The sequence below is a fragment of the Anguilla anguilla genome, chromosome 9 (assembly GCF_013347855.1).
Source record: "Anguilla anguilla isolate fAngAng1 chromosome 9, fAngAng1.pri, whole genome shotgun sequence".
In the NCBI taxonomy this organism is placed as follows: domain Eukaryota; kingdom Metazoa; phylum Chordata; class Actinopteri; order Anguilliformes; family Anguillidae; genus Anguilla; species Anguilla anguilla.
Window position 1 is genome coordinate 6,123,888 of NC_049209.1, and position 25,397 is coordinate 6,149,284.

Below are 25,397 nucleotides of genomic sequence, written 5' to 3' on the forward strand. Positions count from 1 at the left end.
CCAAATTTGAAGAAATTCCCTCCAGGCGTTCCTGAGATGTCGCGTTCATGAGAATGGGATGGACGGACGGGACGGACAGACGGACGGACGGACAACCCGAAAACATAATGCCATGTCTGTGCCTAAAAAAGAACATAGCATCATGTAAGATTACAAAATCATTACAATAGTTTAACATGTTTATACCAAATACAACACATGTTTATACATTCATCCTCATGAATGTGTGTTGTATTTGGTATATACATGTTAAACTCTTGTAATGATTTTGTAATCTTTGTAATCTTACACAATTAAGACAGGTTATTTCTATTACGGCAGTCAAGAGTGTTTCTATAAAGTTCATTTTTTATGAAAACAACATCTCCTGCTGGGAGATAAATTTTAACATTTTTATATTTTAGAATATGGGGAATGTAATCTGTGTACAGTGCAACCTAATTTATGACACATAAATCTTGCATTCTGCTGGATGTGGCTGACATTCTCAATTTAGGGTTTCTTGAAAGTGCTCAACAAGGACAAAACACGCTGAGGGTAGGGTGAACAGAGGCCTACCTCTCCTCTTGCTTACAGGACATAGATATGATCTGGACCTGCCATGATGGGGAGGGAAACTATTTGGACACTGGCCATTCGAAAAGATATTTTAGCACAGCCTTTCTCCTCAACAATTTTAAACAAGTCTGTGCAATTATAAACATATGTCCTATGAAATATGCGGGATAATCTATATCTAGCCTTTCTATTGTAAACTTAAGCATCACTGTAAAATCTTACCTCACTCTGTGTCCTTGTTTTATGTAGTAGCAGTGCTTTTAATGTGATGATCTTTCAAAACATTCTTCTGGTTTTTGACGCTGGCCCCAGCCTAGATTTTTCATATCAATAAACAGATGATCAAGATATGAGCACAGTTTTAATCAAGGTTTTTATCGTACCTGATTATTTACAGAGCCTAGAAATGAGTAAAAACTATTTTCATTCCAAGTAACAACTCATGTTGCCTACTGATCAGAGGTCAAAGGTTAAAGTTCATTAAACCGTGTTCCTTTGAATGACTTGAAGGGGAAGAGGTTAGAGAATTGCTGCAAGGTAAGGAATGAATGGGTGGATATTACATTTCCATTCACAGGGCATTTTGATGCAAAAGTTCAAAGATGAAAGGTCATAAAGGTTCAAAGGTTACTGAGGCCAGATAGTTTAAATTGCCTCCTTGTGACCCTGGTTTTAGATTTATCTGAAGAATGAAGAGAAGAAGCCAAATGAAAAAAGAAACAAAATGAATCAAACTGTGTTGTCTTTAAACCAGTACCAGTAAACTATAAACAAAACTCACATTGAAAAATGAAATGTGTTTTACAGTGAAAATATTCTTATGCATTAAGCACTGGGATATTTGCAAAGTGTTAATCATCTAAATAAGATTGTCTGATTTCATTAATAGTTCTGTTTTCCTTTAGGAAACTATGGCACTCTGATTGAAGACTGATGAATGGCACAGTTCAACCACAGAATGTAAATTAATTTGAGTTTTGTTTTCATTTCTGTTCATTTCTCACCTGGTTTCAACTTTTTGAAGTTCTGAAAGAGATGGCCAATGTATGATCATCAGAAACACACAGAGGCTCCATTTCTAACAACTCCAGCTATACAAGTCTACATGTACTGTATACACATTTGTGACAGAAACCCCTGGGAACTTTACTGCACCTTCACAAAGACGGTATAAAAATCCCAAAATACGTATCAGATTTTTTGTTTTATTCCCCCAGTTTCTGTCACTGACCACATTTCTAGCTCAGAATGTTGGGTAAGGGTACTGGTATCATTGATCACCTTTCAGACAAGCTTGGTCCTTATGGACTCAAAGTCCCATTTGACCCCAATAACTTTACCCATCACCACTGTTAACTGAAACATTGGTCCTTGAAATGTGGGCTGGGGACCCCTTAGAAGATTCAGAGAACACCTTGACAAATTGTTCTTTCTTTTTCAACTTAACATTTCAAAGATGGGCAGCATAGGCTACAGCCACACTCCCAGTTTAATTGATATCAACAAAAAACATTTTCAATGTACAAAAAAAAAAAAAAAACATTGCTCACACATATAGTACAAATCACTGTCTATAAGATATTACTTAAAACTTGCTAAATCTAGGTCTGACATTAAAAGTATTTATATCAAATGCTATCTTAGCTCATTTAAATTGAACAACCTCCGTTCTAAAGCAATGCTACCCAATGTCTCCTAAATTATTGGGTCTGTGTTTTTTTCATCTTACCGTCTGAAGAGAATGTGCTCATTCAGACCGTATGCGTCTGCATCAAAGTGTTTCAATACAAAAAATTGCCTCATGGAAGAAGACATTATTTAAATGAATGTTTTAAACAGCAGATGAAAATACTTCAGAAAGGATAGGTTTATACTCGTACAATGGTTGGTAAGTTCTTGTATATTTGCAACTTAAATACCAATTGTGAAATAGATGCTGTACATCGATAGATAAATAGATCATTATTCCCGTGGGGACATTTTTCTAGCAGCGTATAACATTCACAAACAGACATTTACACCAAGAAACATGCGATCATTTATACTGGGGGAGATGAATAAATACATATAGACAAAATGTTCAAATATTTAGTCCTTTTATATAAATATTGAATCTTACAAACCTATCCAGACATGTGTACGTTTGCCCCATTAATGCACTGCATATTTGTGTGTCACATAAAGCTTATCCAAATAATGTACAGTATTATAATTTATTTTACAATATAAAAGAATTCAAAAATTTTATTTGTGGAAATAATAATTGTGTAATAATAATAATAATAATGCATATTATTCATGATTTGCTTTTCCTAAAGCACTGGACACAGACAATTGTTCAAATATATAGTGTAGTTATTTTCTTTTAAAACAAAAAGGTGTAACACGGCTGAATTGCAAATTATTCCCACTATAAATTATTGCCATTGTACACTTCCATGTGACACATGAACTTTGAATGATCCCATTCTCTTCAGATGGTAAAAAAACACAGAGCCAGGTTACATGAAATAATTTATGAAACACTGGTTGGCATTGCTTTGGAATAGAGCTTTTTTAATTTGTGTGAGCTAAGGTAAGCCACTATTGCTTGTTGTAACTTGGCCTCATTTTGCTGTCAATACTTTTAACGACAGGCCAACATTTTGCAAGTTTTAATTCATGGCTTATAGATAGTGCTTTGTATGCATGACTAACTTGGCAAGGAGTTAGAGGAGTAGGTTAATAACACATGCTAGGCAAAGCAATCAGACAATACATTCACCTCTGCTTCTTACAGGAGACTTTTCAAGTTGTGATGCCTATTTGTTTGTAATTTGTGTTCACGTTTGAGAGATTAGGCTAATTAGGCCTAAACGATCCCAGACAGCAATACAATCTAATCCAATAACTGGACTCCGTGTACACAAAACACAACTTATTGAGTCGATAGGCTGCAAAGTTGTTGGGACTAGCCTTATCCCAGTTGACCGCTTCCCATTAAAACAAGAAACTAATTTGGTTACAAAGAAAGCAAATGTTAGTGTGATTATTTATTGTTTATATTTATATTCCCCACCTTCACTGTAGCCTACAACCCCACTGATTGATATCATAAAACATTAACTTTAAAAGTAGGCCATTAATGAATATCTTGACAGTTTTTTGATGGGAAGTAATCAAGAAAAGCCTTGTTTGGATTTTCATACTTTGTGAATATATATATATATATATATACACACAGTATTATCATCTCTGGTTATTGTTCTACGACATGGAAACTGTGTGACAGGTCAGTAATGTCACTGCACCTTTAAGGGTGGCGTCCGTGCTGAGGAGAGGAGGAGTGAACATTGCAGAGTTCTCGAGTGCTGGGGGATTCCTAGAATAAACAATTCCGTCAGACCCTACTATAGGGTGCGGAGCCTGATTGCTTCGATGAATTTAGCTAGGCAAAATTTTTCTGTTCGTTTGGAAAGCTTTTACCGTTTTGCTGAAATATAACCTCTTATTTAAGTCTGCGTATGCGAACTGAACCACAGACTGTCGAAGGATTTCCCAGTTTCCAAAGATGCAGCATATTTCCCTTGGAGTGCTGTCTACGTTCTCCCGAAGCAGGTACGTGTGGAACTGAATGTAGGCTACAAAGCAGGCAGATAAATTATGAGTCTCTAAAACTCTTATCCACGCCATTCATTTGCTGTTTTGCAGATGTATATGTTATGATGCTTACTGGTGAGATACAATTATTTATTTTAATTAAAATTATAACGCACATCGATCTGAGTGCATATTGACAGCAACTGAAGCGCTGCGTTAAAGTGGAGAATAAGTGATGTGTCACCCAGTGGTATTCTAATGGTAGTTTCCATTTTGTTCTTGTATTTCAACATAATGTAGTAGTAAAATAAAATAAAAAATGTTATATTTTTTCAGTGACTGTAGTATGAATACTCTTGAAGAGTATCAACTACTCGACTACGATTTAGCTTACAAGCATGTTGTGAGGATGTGATTTTTTCAGCATGCTGTGACTGTTTAGGCTATGCCATGATAACCTAATTTACACTTCTGTCCATCTACGGCAGTAGCTTGCATGGCTGTGACTATATTGATCAAAATTCGATTTCGCCTAATAACAGCTCATTCGTTAAAATGAAGCAGTTTATAAAAAATGGAAAAACTAGCTAGCTTCCTAGTTAAAATATAGCCTATTCATTTCTAAGCATTAATGCTGTTGTTGTTGTGCTCAAGTTAAAGTATTATTAGTAGTAGTATTATTATTACAACGTATTGTTATTATTCGTAATAGTAGTAGTAGTATTACTATTAGTATTATTTGTGTCATTGCTTCACCATAAGCATTGCAGTTTTGATATCCATCTGTAAATAATATTTCCGACTTGAAGTCTGTTACATGTTGGAGGCACCCTTCCAATTCACATTTTGATGCACACACATGCAAATGGCTACATAGGTCTCTTTTTTCCCCCCCACAGCAGTCCAAATTCTCTCCTGAACTTCATTTCCGTGGTTAGGATAGCTATAGTTTGCATGTTGACTGTATTATCTGGATAAGATAGCCACTGGAAGGTTCACTGTATGTAGCCTATTGTATATTGGGAAAATCTTAGTGATTGTATTTGGATGCCGTACTTTGTATATTGTAGAAAGTGCCTCAATGTAAGTAATTGGTTTGTTGACTTATAATAGTAAGTTGTTTATCATGGATGTATATAAAGGGGTTAGCATCATGTTTAGGTAACTGAACTTGCAGCTCCAAGGTTGTAGGTTCATTTCCCAGGTGGGTCACTGCTGATGTACACTTGAGCAAGGTACTTAATCAGAATTAAGTAAATATCCAGCTGTAACAATTTATTGTGTGTAAAAAGAATATTTGTACACCCAAAACATAATGTAAAGGATAATGTAAAAGAAATCTAAATTAGTCAAGTCTTCAGTGAAAGGAGAACACTTAGGCTATGTAGTAAATTAAATGCATTGTAGTTGATGTAACATTATCTGTCAATTATCTGTGAATTGTTTGGCATTTGTTCATGATATTATTCCAAAAACTCAGATACACATTGATTTTGTTAATCTGTTTTTAGTTCATGAGTTTTAAATTGAATTTCTAGATACTAGATTGTAATTGTCTGGTTACATCTTCACTTTGGGTTTGTAATACAAAATACACATAATGACAAATGTCAAAAATGCATGGATTTGGGATTTGCAGGGTTGGAAGTTATAATGACTTTTTTCCTCATGCCAATCGATGAGTAGGCCAGAGAAGTCAAAGGTCGAAGTCAAAAGGTCGTAAAAGTCACGGGGAAAGGTCATGCTAAGGCTTCCCTTTGTTGGTTCAGGTGCTCCCATGTGTGCTGCCTAGCTCCCCTTTCACAACAAATGAGTGTGCTTAGTGTTATTCATGCAAGGAGACCTACATTGCTGCTCTTTTCAGATAGCTTTTTTTGATTGATTGATTATTTGTGTAAATACATTTTCCTATGAGGTTTTGAAAAATAAAGTCACTTGGCCTCTCTGTAGCCTTAAGTAATTCCTTTGTCAAGAACATGAGTCTTAAACTTTACTTAGTAGATTGCTATCTGTGTCTGTTCCTCTGGTCGTTCTTTTCTGTAGTCCTTCGTCCTCTTCTAGTCTGCAGTATTTGCTTACATTTTTTTAACAGTAGCTATCCATTATTTATTCGGTAAGACTTAAATCAATGGGGCCATAGCTTATTTGTACACCAGCATGACAGTAGACCAGCAGTAAAGCATTGCACTGTGATCCAATGAATTTGCAGTACTAGTTATGTATGTCTCTCTTAATTCGGAAATTGACTTTTTGTCACCCTACTAGTAGGAACTAGGAATGCACTTAGTTTCATACCATACTGCCCTCTATCTCTGCTAAGAAAGTATTTCTTTTTCTCTCTCTCTGGTTTATACAGTTTTAGCATTTAGATATTTGACATGCCCATTTTTAGATATTGTGCTCACCCTTAGCACAATAAGAATACAATAAAAAATGCCTTTGTACGATCCTGTTGCTTTTGGTGTTCAACCAACTTTATTAAATAGTATTCCATATTCAGCTCACTTAATGGTGTCATCAGAGCAAGTTCCTTTCATGACAATGTACCACCTGTGTGTGATTATTACAATGAGTGACTGTATTTCGTTCTCCGATAAAAGACGATTATCCTTGAATTTAAAGAAAATAATACTGGCAATAACAATAACAACTTGGACCCAGAACTGATTGTGTGGTGTTGGGTAGTTGATAATACCTGTTGGGGTTCATGGCTTTGCAAAGGTGTGAGTGCTTGTGAGTGCTTTTGCCCTGTGAGTGCTTTTGACAGCTGTTTAGTGAATGCTTGGTTCAATCAAGTGCATTTTGTTTTGTATAAACAAGTGTCTTTCAAGGAAACATTGGGGCAGCAGTGTCATGTGATCAGTGTGGTTCATAAACGACCAAACACAAGCAGATTTGGTGGTATAGATTGTGAAGATGCACCACTGAGCAACCGAAACGAAAACTGAGTCTGTGCACTCTGTGGGCATCTTTGCAGTTGACATTTCAAAAAATATTTGACCTGGTTAGTCAGTGCAGTCTGCCTTCTAAATGTTTTCAACACTTGAGATTTATAGAATTTCTTTCTCGGAGAGGCTGGCAGTCAGACTTTATCCAATGACCCCAACTACAGCTCTAGCAAGTACTTTTTATCCTTTGTAAAATTTTAACATTGTATCAGAATTCCCAGTATATGTATTATATTTTCTTCAGAAAATGATTCATATGCCCATGCTTTAGTTTGGAGGCAAAATTTTATGGTTCCTTTGTCTGTGCCTTTGCAAGCTCAACAAACCAGCAAAACTGAAATAAACAGACAGTAATAATGCATTACTGAGGTGTTTAGATACTGAATGTAACTTTATAGAAAAGGGAGGGCTTCTTAGACACTGAATCTCTAAGCTAAATCTAGGCAGAGTAGATAAATTGCATACTGCCCTAGGCTTTGTTTACACCCGTCTCCAAGAGGGCACAGTGTGGATGTAAAACTCTAAAGTCCAAGCACATCAATTATTTAACCAATGCAATAGTGGTCACCATTGCAGCTTGGTTGACTATCACTTGTATTGTAACAGTCATCATGCAAAAATTGAATCTTAAGGCATTGTATTCATGCATCTGTCATCATGGCTTGAATTGTGTTGTTAAAATAAGACTGCATGTTTTGTTATCAGACATGATTAAAAGGGAGGTTAGCTACACGTCTGATTCTGTGTTGCATGCAATGATAGAATGGATGGAGACATTACTATCATTAGCCTATATTTTCAAAATACACTTTATTTTGAATATGTAATTCATAACATTGCCAATAATATATGATGGTATTTGCTGCTGTCATGGCTTAATAATTGAGCAAAGCAATATTCTGAATTAAAACAATTTGTTGAGGTTCTTACTTCAGCTAGTGGTTTGAGAACTTGAGCTCATACGGAACACACCTATGTACTACATGTGTAGTTTCTGTTTTTATGCCCCCGCGATGGCACAGCCGTGGCCGGAGGCATTATGTTTTCGGGGTTGTCCGTCCTTCTGTCCCACTTCTCATGAACGCGATATCTCAGGAACGCCTTGAGGGAATTTCTTCAAATTTGGCACACACGTCCACTTGGACTCAAGGATGAACTGATTAGATTTTGGTGGTCAAAGGTCAAGGCGGAGGCATACAGCCACGAGGCGGTATTTCTAGTTTTTCTGAATTTCTGTCTTTCAGGAATTTAAGTCTAGATATAAAGGCCTGTTACAAGAAATAGGACCCAGATAATGTTTTGTTCATTTTTACTAGTCTGGTTAGGGTGCTAGAGGGCACCCTAACCAGAATTTCACTTGGTAATATCTGCTAAATGGGATGATGATGATGGTAATGATGATGATGATAATAATAATAATAATAATAATAATAATAATCACCATCAGTATAATAATGATAATCTTAGTCATAATGCATGTTGTTATGCATAAACTGCAAACAATTCAATGAAAAGAGTATGATTTTGACGATGATGTTTTCCTTTGCCTCTGGTGGCATGGCTATCAAACATACAATGACAGCACTGTGGCTGCGAAACCGGAATGGCTTTTTAAAAAAAAATGCTTTTAAAACATTTGTGATTCTGGCAACAGGAACATCAAAAACTGTCCAGAATTTTAAAAATAGTTGACCGCTTGCCTAGTGAAAATTACCTTTGTTGCTTGGTTATCACACCGCGTACTGTTTACAACAGGAGTTGGGCAGAGGACTTTAAACCCTGTACCTAAGGAAATGAGCGAAGGCCACAAGGGAGGCGAGTGAAATCTGACAGTGATGCAGGACAGGTAAATGTACGTGCTTGTTGTAATGTCCTTGTATTGCACATAATGATATGACGTGTGGAAAGGTGTGGGATGGGCATTGCTGCCAGGCAGGTAGCAACCAGCTTGTTGGACAGCTCCACTATGGCTGTGACAAGCTCCGCAATTATCACAATTTATTCCTTGCGGCTTCAGTCTGTGGTTAATTATTTATACTTTTTTGTTTTGCAGAAATGAACGCAGGTGAGGTAAGCCAAACACCACACCTGAGTAGAGACAGCAACGACAATGATATAACACGACAAATAATATAACACAACAAATAGCCTACTTTTATTCAAGAAGTACAAAGAAGACTGGTCTGGCAGCTTAGTGCTAACTGAGCATGCTAACGGCAGCCCTACAAGTGTGTCGGCTGGTGTTTCTGACTTTAAAAATCTATGCAAATGATCCCAGATTAACACATTATGTAACCTAAACCAGAGGATGAGGGTGAAAGCCATTTGAAAGCATGTCTTTTTGCTCCTGCTCATCTTTCAGGAACAGAAATGCACGACAGAGATGACATTTTAATCTAACACGGAGGCAACTGAGGTATATGTTCTGTTATAGGGCTTAGCCTAGACAAAATGCAGGATTGTACACCTATATGCATCGTAAGTGCAACCCACTGAAGACAAATATTGGCTGTGAAGACACTAATATGTTATAGTTGTTCAGGCGCCTTTTCTGAGATGTTGAGTTTGGACGTATGGCCCCAAACAAATAAAATGTATCAATGAATCAGATATGCAAGACATTCATTTTAAAGCTATAATTCCCTTTACCTTCCCTGTTCAACAGTGTCTTTTGCTCTGAGCAATGTGTGCTTCAGTGTTCCTCCAGTGTCTGTGTAAGGAGATTTTTTTTTTTTTTTTTTACTCTAGTTTGACCGTCCTGGCTGTTGAGCACCTATCCAGCCCTCTTTTATTTAGCTGGCTTGAAGCGTGTCGGGCATCTTCTTTAGGGAAAAAAAAGTAGGCTTTTGTCGCAAGTTGGAAGTGTGTGGACAAGTATGTAAATCGGCGAAAGGCTTGTCAGTGTTGACACAAGCTCATGAAAAGATCTGGTGGCTGACCCCTCTGACCGTGATTGTCATACTTGTTTTTGTGTGTCGTCCACGATGTTCCCCGAGTACAGAAGGCCAAAGGTTGGAACGGCGGGTTGCAAAGTGCCGATTACAGGGCGCTCCGTAACGCCGTGCCGCGGTTGGATTTTTGTGGACTTGGGACCGTTATTCAACGACGCCTTAATTTAACTAGGTTATATCCAGCAAAGCTCAAAGAGCAGCGGAGCTGACTGAAATGCCAGTCATTCCTGGCGGATCTCGAGTCGCGCGAAGGTTACAGGCTCGTCCGTGCGAGCTGAAGGATTGATGTATGAGCCTGCCTAGCGAAGAATTCAAAGTCCAAGGCCACTGCGGTGCCGGCCTATTAGAGGGGACGTCCTTCACAACTTCTTAGCTGGCTGTCCTTTTGAGAACCTTCAGAGCACGGGCAAGGGCGCTGTGTCTGGTACAATAAGCTGTGCGAGGAGAGATTTACGTAATGATCTGACTGTAATGCAGGCGTCTGACACTGCACACGTACTTGCTCCTGCCTTGCAAAGAAGAAGGGGGGGTGGGGGGGGCTGGGTGGGGTGGGGGGGGCTGGGTGGGGTGGGGTGAGGTGGGGGAGAGCAGATATCCAAACTTAATTACGGCTTTCTCTTTTAAAAGCTTTTATTTTAAATTAAATCTGCCAGGCAATTAACTAAAAAGGAATTTTTAGAATTTATGAATAACTGAGAAGATTGATATATTGCACAGCAAGACGGCAGTATGTGCAATGAAATTACATCTGCAAGTTTTTTTTATTTATTTCCACATAGGAGTATTGCATTTACAAAAAAATAAAATGGGGGTAAAACTTGCTTGCTCTGTGATATGTGAAATTCTCAGCAATGATTATAGCCAGCCTCTAGCAGTTCAGGATTTGCTTATTCTTGCTAAATGTTGCCTTGTGTATATTTTTGCCAACTCTGTCTTGTTAAAATAGGAGTGGCCTTCAATTCAGGTTAATGTTCATGTTCAGTAGTTGGCCATTGCATTTTTTCTTCACAGACAGCATGCATTCAATAAATGTTATTTTGGAACATTAATGAAGAAATTAACTCTTTCATCTGAACAGTGTTACACTACTCAACCTAACACTGTATAGTAGATACTCATAACATTTCTGAATTATAATCTTCTTAGATTTAAGGCATGAACACGCTTTTTCTAGATAAACAAAAAGTAATAACTTTTTGCTGTGTATTACAGCAACAGGCTTTGAAATCAATTGTAAGACTTCCCCCTCTCTTAGAAGGGTGACCAGCACAAATTCCCACATAGGTGAGTTAAAAGCGTAGTTTTCTGTAGAGTTGGTACGATTATCGATAAAAGTGGATTATTGTCATAAAGGTTATTGACGTTAAGCATGATAATTAATTTTATGTTTTCATTTTCATTGATATTATCGTAGTGCTTAATAGTGTGGTTAGCATACACATAGTCCATATGTAAACAAAACTTAATAATAATAATAATAATAATAACAGTAATCATCATCATCATAATCAGTATCATTTGATTTTGACCGTTTACCCAAAATTAACGTCCTTCATCGCACGCAGAGTCAATAGTGTGCATAATGATGGTCATGGCGAATGTAGCAGACAGTAGTGAAGGCTGCAACTCAGCCAGAAAAAAATTACCTTAAATGAGTAGTATGACAATATTTTGGGTTTCACTCGGAAGTTATGCAAACCCAGTTTGCCGTTCATACTCTGAAACGGTTCCTTGTAAAGAAGGAAACACTAGCTCATCTGCTCAACTCTATGTTGAGAATGATCCACTGCTCTGGTGGAAGGCCAATTCCAAATAATTCCCCTTGCTAGCACCACTTGCAGGTAAGTGTCTGAGCTTTCCTGCAACCAGCGTCCCCTCTGAAAGGCTGTTTAGCACTGCAGGGCCCTGTTTTTTTAGCCTATGTCGCTTAATCAATCCAGGATAATTTCATGTGTATCCTATAAAATTATCTCGTTAATTATCCTAAATTCAGGTTTCATGAACGTGAATTAGGGTTTGATGAGTAAATCTAACTTTACAAGGAAACGTGTTGTTAGAGACCGGCAAGATCCTTTAAGTCACTTGTACGATTTACTTCATAAGCCCAACTGCTATAGTTGTGAGGGAATTATATACCTCCAGCAATTAATAGGAGTGCACAACTCACAGCCAAATGAGCCATAACAGTGATATAGACACTGTATTGAGCACTGGTGCATTTTTATATGCTGTTTGCGATGCAGAAAATATAGGCCCAAAAATAATCTTTTTTTGTTTCATACATAAAATGCAATGCACCATGCTTCACATTTGAGGACAAGAATAAAAGCATATTAAAACCAACAAGCATTAAGTGCACAATAAATACAGTAGAAAATGAGGAAAATTAAATGAGGCGAAGAAAAAAAACCCACTAACTTGCACATCACCTAGTTGAGAATGTAGAATTTGAATTGGCGAAAGGCTATGTTTGCAATATATTTTTATATTTAACTTTGACCTGCTGCCACGTGTACTGAACAATAATATTATTTAATGTTTCAGTGTGGTGACATCAAAAAGCAAGTGGATCAAAGTCTTCTTACGTAGGCCTTGGCCTAATTAATTTATCTGCAGTTATCTGCCAGGTAAGGTGGGGTATCATTTAGACTCTGGTTACCATTCTAATTCTGCTTATCGAATCCGGTTGTTAACGAATACTGGTTCCAATTCTTGTCATATTGTTTGAGTACGAAAAGAAACAAACGTGTGCTGTATGCAAAACCACCTTTGTTTTCAGCAGATTTAAGCTGCCCTAAAATGTAAATTGTCATTTCGGTAAAAAGTAAAATAGAGACAGTGCATAACGCGTCACACAATAAAGGCCGCATCCATGATGGGGAAAAACAATCTGTTGCGCTCCATGGAGTTATTATTGTCCGTCGGTGGATTATGAACTTTTAAATAAACAAATTTTATAATCTTTTCTGTGCTCCTGTGCAAGAAGCTGTTTTAAATAATGCTATTACCATAGCTGCTTTTAACTAACATTAACGTTTGTGAAATGCTGCTGTCATAGCTAATCACTTTAGTTAAAAGCATCTTAGTTAAAAGCAGCTTTTGTCATAATAACGTTAGCTTGATAGCGAGCGATGTTTCTTTTGGATGTGATGTGATATGCAAGTGTCACACACCAGTGTGACATCCCTGGGAGGGAGATGCGACAGTGCCTATAAGCACAGGAGGTCCTGACAGTTGATTAAAGTTCTTTGCATTTCACGTATCGCAAATGCCTTTGAAAAGAAATGTTCAGAATTCAATAAGCCAATTCAAAACGCTCATTTCTTAACAAATTTCCGGTTCTTGGAAATTTGTAACTGGTTCCAATTCTGAATTTGTTCTCGATACCCAGCCCTATCACCAGGCTTCTCTCATTTAGGCCATTCTGGCTGTTTGATTTGCTAATTAGGCTTTTGTTTTGATGAGTTCTTCATGTTCATAGGTGAAAAAATATGCCCTCTCCAGTGTTGTTGTGTTGTGATCTACAACCACAAAACAAAAAAAACAACAACAAAAAAAAACATGGGTTACATTTATTTAAAAATTTAATTTAAAAAATATTGCTTTTGTCAGTTTCAACGTGTAATGTGATCCCGCAATGAGGAGTGCTACCTCCCTTTATGTCTGTATAAGGGGCATCAACTTTGTTTTTGGAAAACAATTAATCTCCCCTTTATAGCAGAGCGGGTGTGTGCAGTTAGGCCCTATTTGAGATGATTACATCCTAGATTATCTAATCAACTCATAATTCACGTTTGTCAAATGGAGTAAAGCCAAATTTAATTAATGAGATAATTTGATAAGATACGCTTGAAATTATCCTGAATTATTTAAGCGAAGTACGTGAAACAGGGCCCAGGACAGATTGTAAACTGCCGGTGCAACAGAATGAAACCAGAAAGTGAACAGGATAGGTTTTTTTTAGCATTTAATCTTGAGTAGGCCCATTTTGAACCTATCGGCAGCACTTTTTTATTGATAACTGACATGTTTATTTCAAAACGATGTATTTTTGTAGCAATGAAAGTTAAAAAAAATAAGTTTAACGTAAGGTTAAAGTAGCTGAAAGTTGCTACTTTACTGATGTGATTGTTTTTAAATGCAACTGAAGTTTTTTTTCTTCCCAAATTCCCATTCCCTAAATGAAACAGGCTATGGCCTCTAGAGTAGTTTACATTCCAAATGTGTTTTGTCTTTTTATGTTAATGCAATTATCATTATAAGATGTTTATCATGATCATTTTCAAAGCAGTTATCAACCAAAATTTAATTATCAACCGAACTCTAATTCTCAGCCCATCTAGTTCCTGTTGAGATCACCTAGGGTTTCGCAAAATCAACTTTAGTTCTGCCTGATCAGAGTGCAAGACAGTTTTCTGTGCTCTGAAAACAATGCCGCCATGCAAAACAAGCTGGCCATTTAAAACAGAGGTGACGGTCAGGTGGAGGGGAATTTCAGCCTAGTTGATTTATGTCTGTTGAATAATTGCAGGCAAAATCTCTTTATTTGTCTGTGCAGCTCAACGAATCAGATTCTCTGTGGGAGTCATAGGGAGCTGTTTGTTTCAGATTATACCAGCACTGAAGAGAAATGAAATCATCGGCTTGGAAGGGCATGTGTCCGGTGATTGCTTTTTTTGATTTTGATAGTTGCATGGAGCACCAAGACAAGGACCAAGAGGCCCTTGTAGCTTAAAGAAGTTGATCATGTATCAAGAGTAGAAAAAGAGGATAGTGGGCAGACACTTTAAAAGGTAACCCCACACTTGACAACACGTTCCACCAATCAGGACACTAAATGCTTTTGAAGACACTCTACTGACCCACCAACCAAGAGACGATGTTCACCATGGGATTACTGTTCTCTCTACCCTCTCGTCCTTATGCGATCTCAGGACCATTGGAGTCTGTTGCATAAGCTGGCTCTTTCGTCTCACTACACATTTCACAAGCTACACTAACTGTAAAAAAAACAGATCACCACATTGGACGTCTGATTCTCTGTAATTGTTTGCTGTGACGCAACATTGAAATGTGGAGAGCCCAGGCAAGTTCATTTCTTCTGAGAGCTGAAAATTTTTTAAATCACCACACTGTCTCACGGATAATACCCCAGTTGTTTTACGTGACCACCCTGCTTGCCCATATTCAGTATTTGACCTTTCGATTAAGAGCTTGAAATGTATCGTGGGACTTTTGAGGTATTTTATGTATTTAGCCCTCACATTGTTATTCATGTATTATTTCAACAGAATTTTCTGGTCAGTATTTGAATGAGTTTCTAATTTATTACCATAAGACTGAAGGGATTTTCATGTCATTATAAAAGTAGATTACTTTGGATAATGTGTGGAAAATACGGATATATGCTATGGCCAATTGAATTTTGTTTACCTTACATTTGTAAAAATTTTCTCTTTTACCAGCAGAAAATGTTCAACTATGTACTCCAAATATAAAAAAAACTGTCTATTGTACATTGAACTATACAAAATAAATATTGATTTATTATTCATCCCAGAATCAAAATAAATATTGAGATATATCAGGGAACATGCTATTAAGTAGGAGAAAGCCTCATTTCAGCCTGTCTATTTATTTGAAGGTAATGCTTTTTGTGTTTGTGTGTTTTTTTTTATTGTTTTTTTTTTTAACTGCAACATGTTTTCTGATTATATATGGTGCTTCGGTGTTGAGGAAAGTTTCTGGCGAAGGTTTTAACGCGAGATCAGTTTTGTGATGCCAGCGCTTGCAAAACTTTAAAATACTCCTACGGAGGTGCTCGAGGAACACGGCTTGCTGAATCACGGCGCAAGGTGAATGGGAGAATGTTCTCAGCCCGATCTGAGTCCTTGGCTGTCTCCGGGCAACATGGGATCTTTCGAGCTCAAGTGCGCATGTAGTGTAGGCTTACACTCCGGGGATTCGGTCAAGGCGGTTGGCATAGCCAAGATATTCAATGCGTTCGATGTGAACATTGCCAAAGTGTAAAAACAAGAAACGAGTGCTGAAAAAGGAACACTGAGCAAGTTTACAGCAATGTCAGTTGTAAACTGTAGGTCTGGTCTCAGGAAAAGCTTACTGACCATTCAAGGAGTAGCTATTAGGATTTTTTCCCCCCTGAATTTAGTTCTCCAGGAAGTGGGGAACAACTTGTGCACAGACACAACTTGTAGATCAGATATTATGTTGCAAATTTTAGCATATGAAGATAGGGTAAAAAGTGAATATCTTATGCCATGCACTGAGACAGAAGCAGTAGTAGCATTAAGCTTCCCTTTGCCCTCTATGAATTAGCCTTTGAGTAGCTGCTGTGCTCTCCCTGTTCAGAACCAGGGTATGCTCCCTGCATTTTATATTCATCAGCAGAGCATGCAGTCACTTTTGCATCTCAATTAGTTTTTCCTAGTTGGCAAAATATTTTCAACCATGTGGCCTATCTGGGACTTTTTTTGAAGATGTCCTTGGCTGAGCGCTGGAGGGAAATGCTTCTCAGCCTGAGTAAACCGATTCAGATTTTTCAAAACCAGTGCCAATTGTCTTTTTCTGGTCTTGAAATTATGACCTGACCTTGATCAGATCATCAAGGCTGATGTTAAGCAACATCCAAGTCCCCATATCCAGTCATGTGACCTCAAACTGACATGCTGACATGTGTGAATGTGTTAAACAGCTTTTGTCATTTTCTTGCTTGTAGCTCAAGGTTGATATTCAATTGGGAGGTCATGGCAAGGTCAACATTGTTTTATAAGATGTTATGATGTGCCTGGAGACACATGGTCTCCAGTAATCTTTTGATCCTGTGTTGCGGTTTGTGTATTTGATGGTAAATCTTAAGCTTACTGTTTACTCTTTTTGAACATTTCTCAAACACTGAAAATGTGCACATTTTTGTGCTGAATTTATGGTTTTACTTTCCTTTTTGAAGGGTGGAAAAGGCCACAGAGAGTACTCAGTATCGTGAATTGATTTTGAAAATTATGCTTTCACATAAATTATTGCTGTGACTATGGTTATGTAAGCCTATAGTCAAAGTCTCCAAGAACGCATACTGCTATTGCATACATGACATAAGAGAGGCTCCTTGCACCTAAGTTGTGTAGCCTTATAGTTGCATTTACATATCATACAATGAACTGTATCATAACGTTCTTTGAAATAAATATAAATACATGATAAAACATTTCAACAAAATGTTTTTTTTTTTTGTTTGTTTTTTTTAGACAGTCTGTGGTAAATAAATTTTGTGTATTTTTCCCTGAGTAATTGCTTTATATCTTTGTGCTCTACAACTGTTAAAGGGTCGCTTTTACGGTGGCATCAAACCCTGGTAGTGTTCAGAGAAACACAGAGACCCGGGGCCACCTTGAGACAGGACATACGGAAGCATGCCCCCTCCATGGGTTTCGCAACCATTTCAAATATGGTTTGTTATCGTTCCAAGGCAGTCACAACTGCCAAGTTTCTGAAAAGTTGGTTTCTGTGACACATGTGCAATCGGAAGGTGCAGCAATGTGTGTCGCACTATTTTTACATGTGAGGTTGGCACAGGCAGCGTGGATGTAACATTTTCGAAGCCCTCTGTATGTCTATGTGGCCTGACCTTTTCGATGTGGTTTGTGTGGCGCCTGAACTGAAAACCAGCTTCATTTTTGTTTTTTAAGTTCCGTGATCTAGTTAAGTAAAAGTTAAGGTTAAAAGTTAGATCCTCTGATCGAATTCTATGCCGGAGAGCTCGCATTAAGTTTTCATTCCACCTGTAAGCAACATGGTGGTATGTTGTGCTAGCCTTCATTACAGATTACACTGTAGGTATCATATAACCCTATTAGCTATGTCGAGTCGGCTGGACTCAACATCTCTTCCCTGGTGTTCAGTTTCTTTAGCGAACATAAACATTTCAATCAAACGCCAGGCATATGTGCTTGTAAGATTGTTTCATTAGATCATTGCAGTCATATGCTTTCTCTTGATTGAAAACAAAAACACAAGATCATATTACTTTGATAGATTAGCTCCACTTGGCATTTCACGGTGGTTACTGGATGGAATTATTACGTGGCTGAACTGGAGGTTTCAAACCACAGCTATTTTGTTTCACTTAGGATAACCCCTGTTCTATTTAAAACAGTGTTTTTAAATGGTATTTAGAGTACTTTACAAATTAAACAGGTGGTGGGCTAATTGAAATAAACATTAAAACAAATTTTATTGTTATGTTTTGTATTACAAAGAATTTAATGTCTCTTGAGGGTTCTTATTTTTCATCCAGGTAGTGAACTTCACAGCTACAATTTTGAGATAATGTTGGTCACCAATTATTTGTGGGTGCAGTTGAATTAACTATACACTTCCCTTAATACCCTATGGCCTATGCCAGTGTGAAACCCCAGTATATCTGGTACCACAATGCATAGCTGCAGGTCACGCAACTGTGAATTGTGAATTCTTTCTGTTTCTCATAACCCAGCACTCAATGAACTTGAAAGACACTGATTTCGTCACAGATCGGTGGAGATGACAACAATCGAACGAATACTTATCATTACCTGTGAATCGCTCAGATGTGACTTACTTGCCTCAGACTGAAGATAGTACCTAGGCCCGTGCTGTAGTTCGCGGGGGGGGGGGGGGGGGGGGGGGGGGTTGCAAGTACGCAGACAACAGATTAGCACACGCAAGTGCCCTGCGCGGCACAACAGCGTCTCCCAGTTCACGAAAGTCTATTTTTATTCCCTCTGGTCATTTCTATTTCTAATGGTGCCCCTGGTTTCATTCAGTGGCCCTCAGTGCCATGCATGAAAGTATGCCTGTCACTGAAATAACAACCGCCTTCCTTTTGAAGACACAACTCTCTTGTGTAATATGGGGTGAAAAAAAATCAATATCTGACCATTTACTTGTCATGAAAAAACAAATTATCATGTTGCAGAACACAAATGGTAAAGCAGTCAACGACAGCCATGCGTGTTCTCATCTTATCAGCGGACACTGCTTCCTACACTGTGAAACCATGAAGCAAAGCGGGCAGATGCTTCAAAAAATAAATGAAACATCTGTAGAACATAATAAAGCTTTTAGGGATTTGCGAGTTGGTTTCTGTGGAAATTGAAGTTAAAGAATGCAGATTTATCCCCCTCAGACTGTCCTGCACAGGCTTTTTTTTTTTTTTGCTCTTAAATAAAAAATGTAAAATGAACACCATTAGCGGAAGTGATGGTCTTCAAACTGAACAAGGAATGGCAAGCATGAACACAGTGGAACGGCGTCTTATCCCAGCTGCCTTGGCTTGGAGTGGTGTTTAGTTAAGGTGGGCGCTGCTGACACGGCGGCTGACCGATAAGGATTTTATACATATCTGAAGGCATGGGAACGGTGCTCTTTGATGCGTGGGGTTAATGAAGGTAGTCTCCTTAGGGCCGCTTGATCAGACTCAGCAGAACTCTCCGGAAAGTGGGTCAGGGTGACCTATTTTTCTCGCAGTTCGCGGGGGCAGGAGGGAGAGCTGTTTGTGACTTGATTGCCTTGCGGGGGAGTCGGGGAGTTGGGGGGGGGGCGGGCGGGGGTGGGGGGGGGGGGGGTGTTTGAAGGGCGGGGGCGCATTGTGCGGGGTCCTGTTGCGACACGTAGCGACACGGAATGGGGTCAGCGTGAGAGGCCTCCACCTCGCGAAAGGCTTGTCTTATTGCAGAAAGGAAGCTGTAAATGAGCTGTAGATTAGCTGCCCCATGCTGTGCCGAAAGGCCTTCCTCCCCTAACTCCTGTCACATTTCGGCCTGCAGAGTGGGCCAGGGTGATTGTCCCTCTCCCGGAGGTTGCTCTGTTTGCTCTTCTCGCATGATTGTTCTTGCCTCTGCTTGAAATATTTTTTTATTTATTTTTTTTGGGGCTCAGTTTTATAGAAATGTCATCTTCAGCTCACAGGAGCTGAGCAGAAAGGCGGCAGTATGTGTGAGATATCCTCTTTCAGTCAACGCAGCTTTGTAATTATGTTCCTGCAGTGAAAGTGTATGAAAAAATGTCCCTGCCGAAGATAAGGTCTTTTGTAGCTCCTCAAACCTGCGGTCTGCTAATCAGCTGCAGTTCATTAAGGTGGGAGGCCTGTCCCTTCATATGAACTGGCATAATCATGAAATTACCCTCGCTGGGCGAGCCACAGATCAGGATTTTAATACAAACAAGACCAGGATAAAACCTCGTATATGGCTGGACCTAACACACGTGATCCGGCCGACCAATAGTGTAACTTCATCACTCACTCACTCAGTCACTCAGTCACAGACATTTGCGTTTGTAGGGCTGGCCCCGCTGTTGCGGTCCAGCCAAAAAAGTGTTGGTTGTTTTTTTTATTTACATTATGTCGCCAGCTGAGCAATAACAGGAAAACATTTTAATAATTCTTCTCAGTAAAATGAGCTTGTGTTGTGGTATAAATAAATGCAGGGTATTTGGCTAATCTCCCTTGCATCTTGTTTGTGCCTCCAAGCCTACATTAAGCTTCCAGCCTCTGATAACCAGATCAATATGACCGATGTTTGGTATCTGGGGGGTCCTTGTTCCTGTTTTACAAAATTAACTTTATTTGTGTATGGTCGTGTAGCGGTTATAAGGAATCCCCATTCACTGTGACAAGACCCGTACTGCATTTTTAAAATAGTATAAATGGATGGACAGCATGATTAGAATTGGCAGATTCATTACTGTGCTGGTGCCAGTATGACTCATCTGGGACCAATCTGAAAATGTACTGTATAGAACGTATTCCAAGATTAACTCTACATTAATTAGAATTAATGGAAAGTTGTACCTGGCTGTGACTTCATGTGATGAAACATTTTTTAAACATTTTAAAATGTTTAAAAAATATAAAATATATTTTCATACATTTTATGTATGTGTGTGCGCGTGTGTGTCTGTGTGTCTTTTCTATAATTGATGGAGGTTTTGTGATTGTAATTCAAAATTACGAGGAAAAAAACCCAATAGGTTAGGTTAAGTTAATTTAGCAGCTTGGCTGATCCCCTCAACCACCACCCCCCCCCCTTCCCCCAATGTTTAAGTACAATATGTGAAAGGACAGTTGTCGTTTTTTTTTACTATAGAATACCTTTGAATTGAGTATTTCTCAATGTATTAAGTTTTCTCAACTGGAAGAAAACAGCATTGGTTAAACAAAATCAAAGAGAAAGTCAAACTTTAAACAATAAATATATAGATATGGTAAATGATTAGGTACACACAAAGGAGAATATGCAAAAGCTTAAGGGGTGCGTACCATAATGATAAAGAGCGGGAAAAAACACAAGAACAATATGCAAGTTAACACATATTGACAGTTCACAAACAAATACCTTTTACTATTTTAATGTAGCTCAGTAGTGATTGTTTTGACGCTTCAATGTTTTTCATACACTGGTGTCCCAGTGGAACATTTACACGCATCCTTATTCCTATACCGACTCAACAGAATCAACAAAGAGATATACAGTTGTTCAGTGTCAGTTAGTGATAATGTGTTTGCGCCTGAAAGTGTATACAGAGTGCCATGTGCATGTTTATATGGGCCACAAGGATGTGTGTGTGTGTGACTTTAGTTTGACTTATGTACTGTTAATCAGGGAATTATCCCCTTATAATAACTAGCCAAAACGAGGTATGTCCATATGAGAGAGTTCAGCACAAACAGCAAGTGGACAATCTGAACTGAAGAGCAGTCCCTACTTCTGATAATTGAGAAGTACAAATACATGATTGGTTTTACTAATAACATGCATAATTCTAAATCTGATTGGCAAACGGTTAACACATAAGCATATTGTGAAATTTAACAAAGTGAATGATTTTGCATATATCGTGAATATTGAATAAGCACACAATAACCTCTAACCTTATCCACATTGTCTAGGTCTACAAAATCATGCTTTAAATCGGGAGCCAGTCTTTATCTAAGATAAGTGTTGAGTGTCCAAGGGAACATGGGGTCAGACACTGTTCCTCCCTGGTATAACAATGGGGATGATAAAGGGAGAGCCACATCCATCCATCTGAACTCCTGGAAATGTATGAGAAAGAGAGAGAAAAACACACACACGTACATGTAATATTGTCTAACTTCTCATTTTCCTGGGGATGGTTTGGTGCCTGGAGCCAGAGGCCCTTGTGGAAGGCCTAAAAAAATGTAATGCGGTACATCATTTTAGTCATAATATTCTCCACCCTTTAGTACTTTCACATTTTTCTCTTTCATCTCTGTTTGATTGGATACCTTGCCTGCCTCTCGCTTGTCGGTCTTAAGGAGGACCACCGCTCCGTGTTCCGGCCCTGACCTTGTCCCGAGACCTTCACCTCTACTCTGAAAGCTCCTCTGCTGCTTATCAGGGTCCCTGACAGGTGTTCACTTTATATGCTGCGTGCAACCTAATCCTTTATCTGACATCCTTTGGCATCAGGAGCAAACCCTATTTAAATTTTGCAGGCTAAATTAAGACTAATGATGTTGCTGGCTGGCCCAGTCTGCAAGCTTTGCAGAAGATGTAGGTTTGGTTCACTGACTAAGGTCTTGGCTGGTTCCTGACAAATTGTTTGATTGTGAAACTGTAGTCTCCGTTCATGGATGCTAGGGAGGGTGATAGAGATAACACTGGTAATTAAAAATTTTTCAGTATGTTTTTGTCCAACTCTCAATGAATTTATCCTACAAGCAAGTATTGTCCATCTAGCCAACAGTGATATACCAGAAGACATAGGTATTAAAACAAGTCAAAGAGACATACTGTTGGTTTTTCAGCATGGATCACCATTACAAATAACCTGACTTTTTGAGGTTTTTACTGAAACAACTTTATAAAGTGACAACGATCGCTTTTTTTTTTCCGATATGTGGAAAATATTTTGGTGTGGCACAGAAATACTGAAAATATAGAAATGGAAATGAACAACTTGCGATCTTTTGAAGTATTTTTGGTAAAAACTTGAAAAGCTTAATGTTTTTTGTGATAATAAGTTGCATTTTCTGATAATGAAAATATGGCTTTCTGTGCTATGGATAGTGACTTCACTGCACAACCCAAATGAACGTCTTTCCTGGTTGAACACTGAATGGAGTAGGAAGATGTCAAAAAGTACTGAGAGTTGAACAGAAATATTTTCGGTTTTGGTATTTTCATAGGATATGTTGACAATGCTGAGAAAAGAAAATCACTGGTGTTATTGTTACGTGGCTTTATTTCATTCTATGTTCAGTCTATGTCAACAAGCAAGTTGACTTGACAAGCCTCTCTACAAAGGGAGCAGGAGGGCAAGAATACGGGATTAGGTGCAAAATGGGGCCAGCACATTATACGGACCAAAATTAGCTGTGTCATTTGTCAAAAAAGGTATTGAACTGAAACTCAGAAATGCCTTCCCTTGTATCATGACTATTTGTGGAAGTAAATGTCTGACATCCATTCCCTGCTCTTACTGCAATCTTTTGACAAATGGAGCACCCTTTGGGAATCTTGCCTGCAAAGAGAGAATAGCATTCTGGGAATAGAAATATCCGTCAGTGTTAATACAGGAGGGCACACAGTAGCACCCACCAGAATCTGCAAATGGAGACTGACTTGAGACCCTGTCTCCTACTGCTACACCAACATTTTTATATCCATAATAACAACTTTGAACACACATCAGTAGCTGAGGTGAGGATGTTTTAAAAGTTCCCCTTGCTGTTCTGGTGAAACGCTCTCTCCTTTGAGGAGCGAAGCAGTCTCTGGAGAGCAGGATGGGAACAGCTGGTCACAGGGAGGCTGGTAACTGACATGTGATAACATTACAGTCGTGAGGAGGGCTTGGGGACTCTGGGAAACTGGCATCACTCGCACGGTAAGAGTTCCAGCACATCCACTCCATCTGTAAACTACCCCGATTGGGAATGCAAATGCCGGTCAGAAATGTACTGGGTAAATCTGATCCAAACACTGCAAATTATCCTTTGAATGCTTTGGCTGTACATCCTGAGTAGTTCAACCCAAAGTATAGTTTACTAAATGTGTCTGCACATTTAGGGGTGATTCTTCATCAACAGCATTGGATTGATCATATTTCCAATGATGCGGTCTCACCGTGAACATAGAAGTAAGTGAGCAAACAGGAAATTAGTTTTTTGTTTAGTTTTTCCCTCTTTTCACTGTCTTTTGTCTCTGTCAGCCAGCATGAAGGCAATCAAGGCATGCATCCGTACAAGATATAACAGAATAATGGCACAGCACATAACTGCAGCTCACATTGAGCAAGTTGACTCTGCTGGGCTCTCCCTGCTACTCATCAGTGAGTGTGCATTCCTGTGCACATAATGCAACCTCCACCCCTTTGAAGAAACCGACTCCCCCAAATAGGCACGAATGTAACCAGTCTAACAAGTCAATCCAAAATACATCAATTGGTACAAATTAACTATATCAAACTGCTTTGAGAGATTTGATTTAATACGCTAACCTAATATATAACCATAATCATAACCAAAATGGTTGCTAGGAAGGATGGTGCAGGTTGTGCTTGACACATACCAGCTTTAATTTAGGCTCTCACAAGATTGGCAAATAGGAGATCCTGTGTCTACAGAATTAATATTAAAATGTTCACAGTGTATAATCAAAATACACTGCGACCATAGCAATACCACTTCTTATACCCTTTCCCCCCAACACCACTGTGTAATATAAATATTGAAATGCATTCTTTGACATTAACAAAGGCTATTTTTGTGTATAATCCAGCACATAAACACACTAAGCCAGAAGTAATTTCATTTTACAGGTTCTGTAGTTCAAAAAGTATTCCCTCGGGGTAAACCTGTTGTGAAGGAAGTCCTGCTACCTATTCAGTTGTGAATGCCAAATTATTAGTCAGCTAGTTTTACGGAGATTCCCATAATTATGAATGTTAGAGGAAGGCGTAATATTCCGGTAATTTTTTTTTTTAATTCTCACACCATGAAAGGACCACTGGTCCTCAGAGGAGCTGCGATGTCTGTCAGCAAACTTAGCCACCTTCAAACATTGTGGATCTCGTGATTTCCTTTCTGAAGACCTGTGGTCCTTAAAATGGCCTGTAACCCAGTGAATTTCCCAGAAATGGCGTATAATGGTGTCATCCATTTTCATGGATGTTCCATGGAGTTTGGGCTGAAGCCGCTCACTCCCCAAAAAGCGAATGACATTGCGAGGAGGTTAAAAATGTATTGGCCAGACATTCGGAATGCCATGACTATCGGCTCAGTAGTAAGGTTAAAGATACAGCATCCTGATAATTCCCTGTCCCCCCCCCCCCCCCCCCCCCC

The 25,397-nt window shown here is 38.7% G+C and overlaps 1 protein-coding gene across 1 annotated transcript in view; it reads left to right on the top strand.

The window, feature by feature from the left end:
* The first annotated feature begins 3,883 nt into the window (after positions 1 to 3,883).
* The window catches only part of nrip1b (nuclear receptor interacting protein 1b), a 43,383-nt gene continuing 21,869 nt past the window's right edge, over positions 3,884 to 25,397 (top strand). The window contains exon 1 of the mRNA XM_035433881.1: positions 3,884 to 4,155. The gene's annotated coding sequence lies outside the window, so the exon portion shown is untranslated. The remainder of the gene's footprint in view (positions 4,156 to 25,397) is intronic.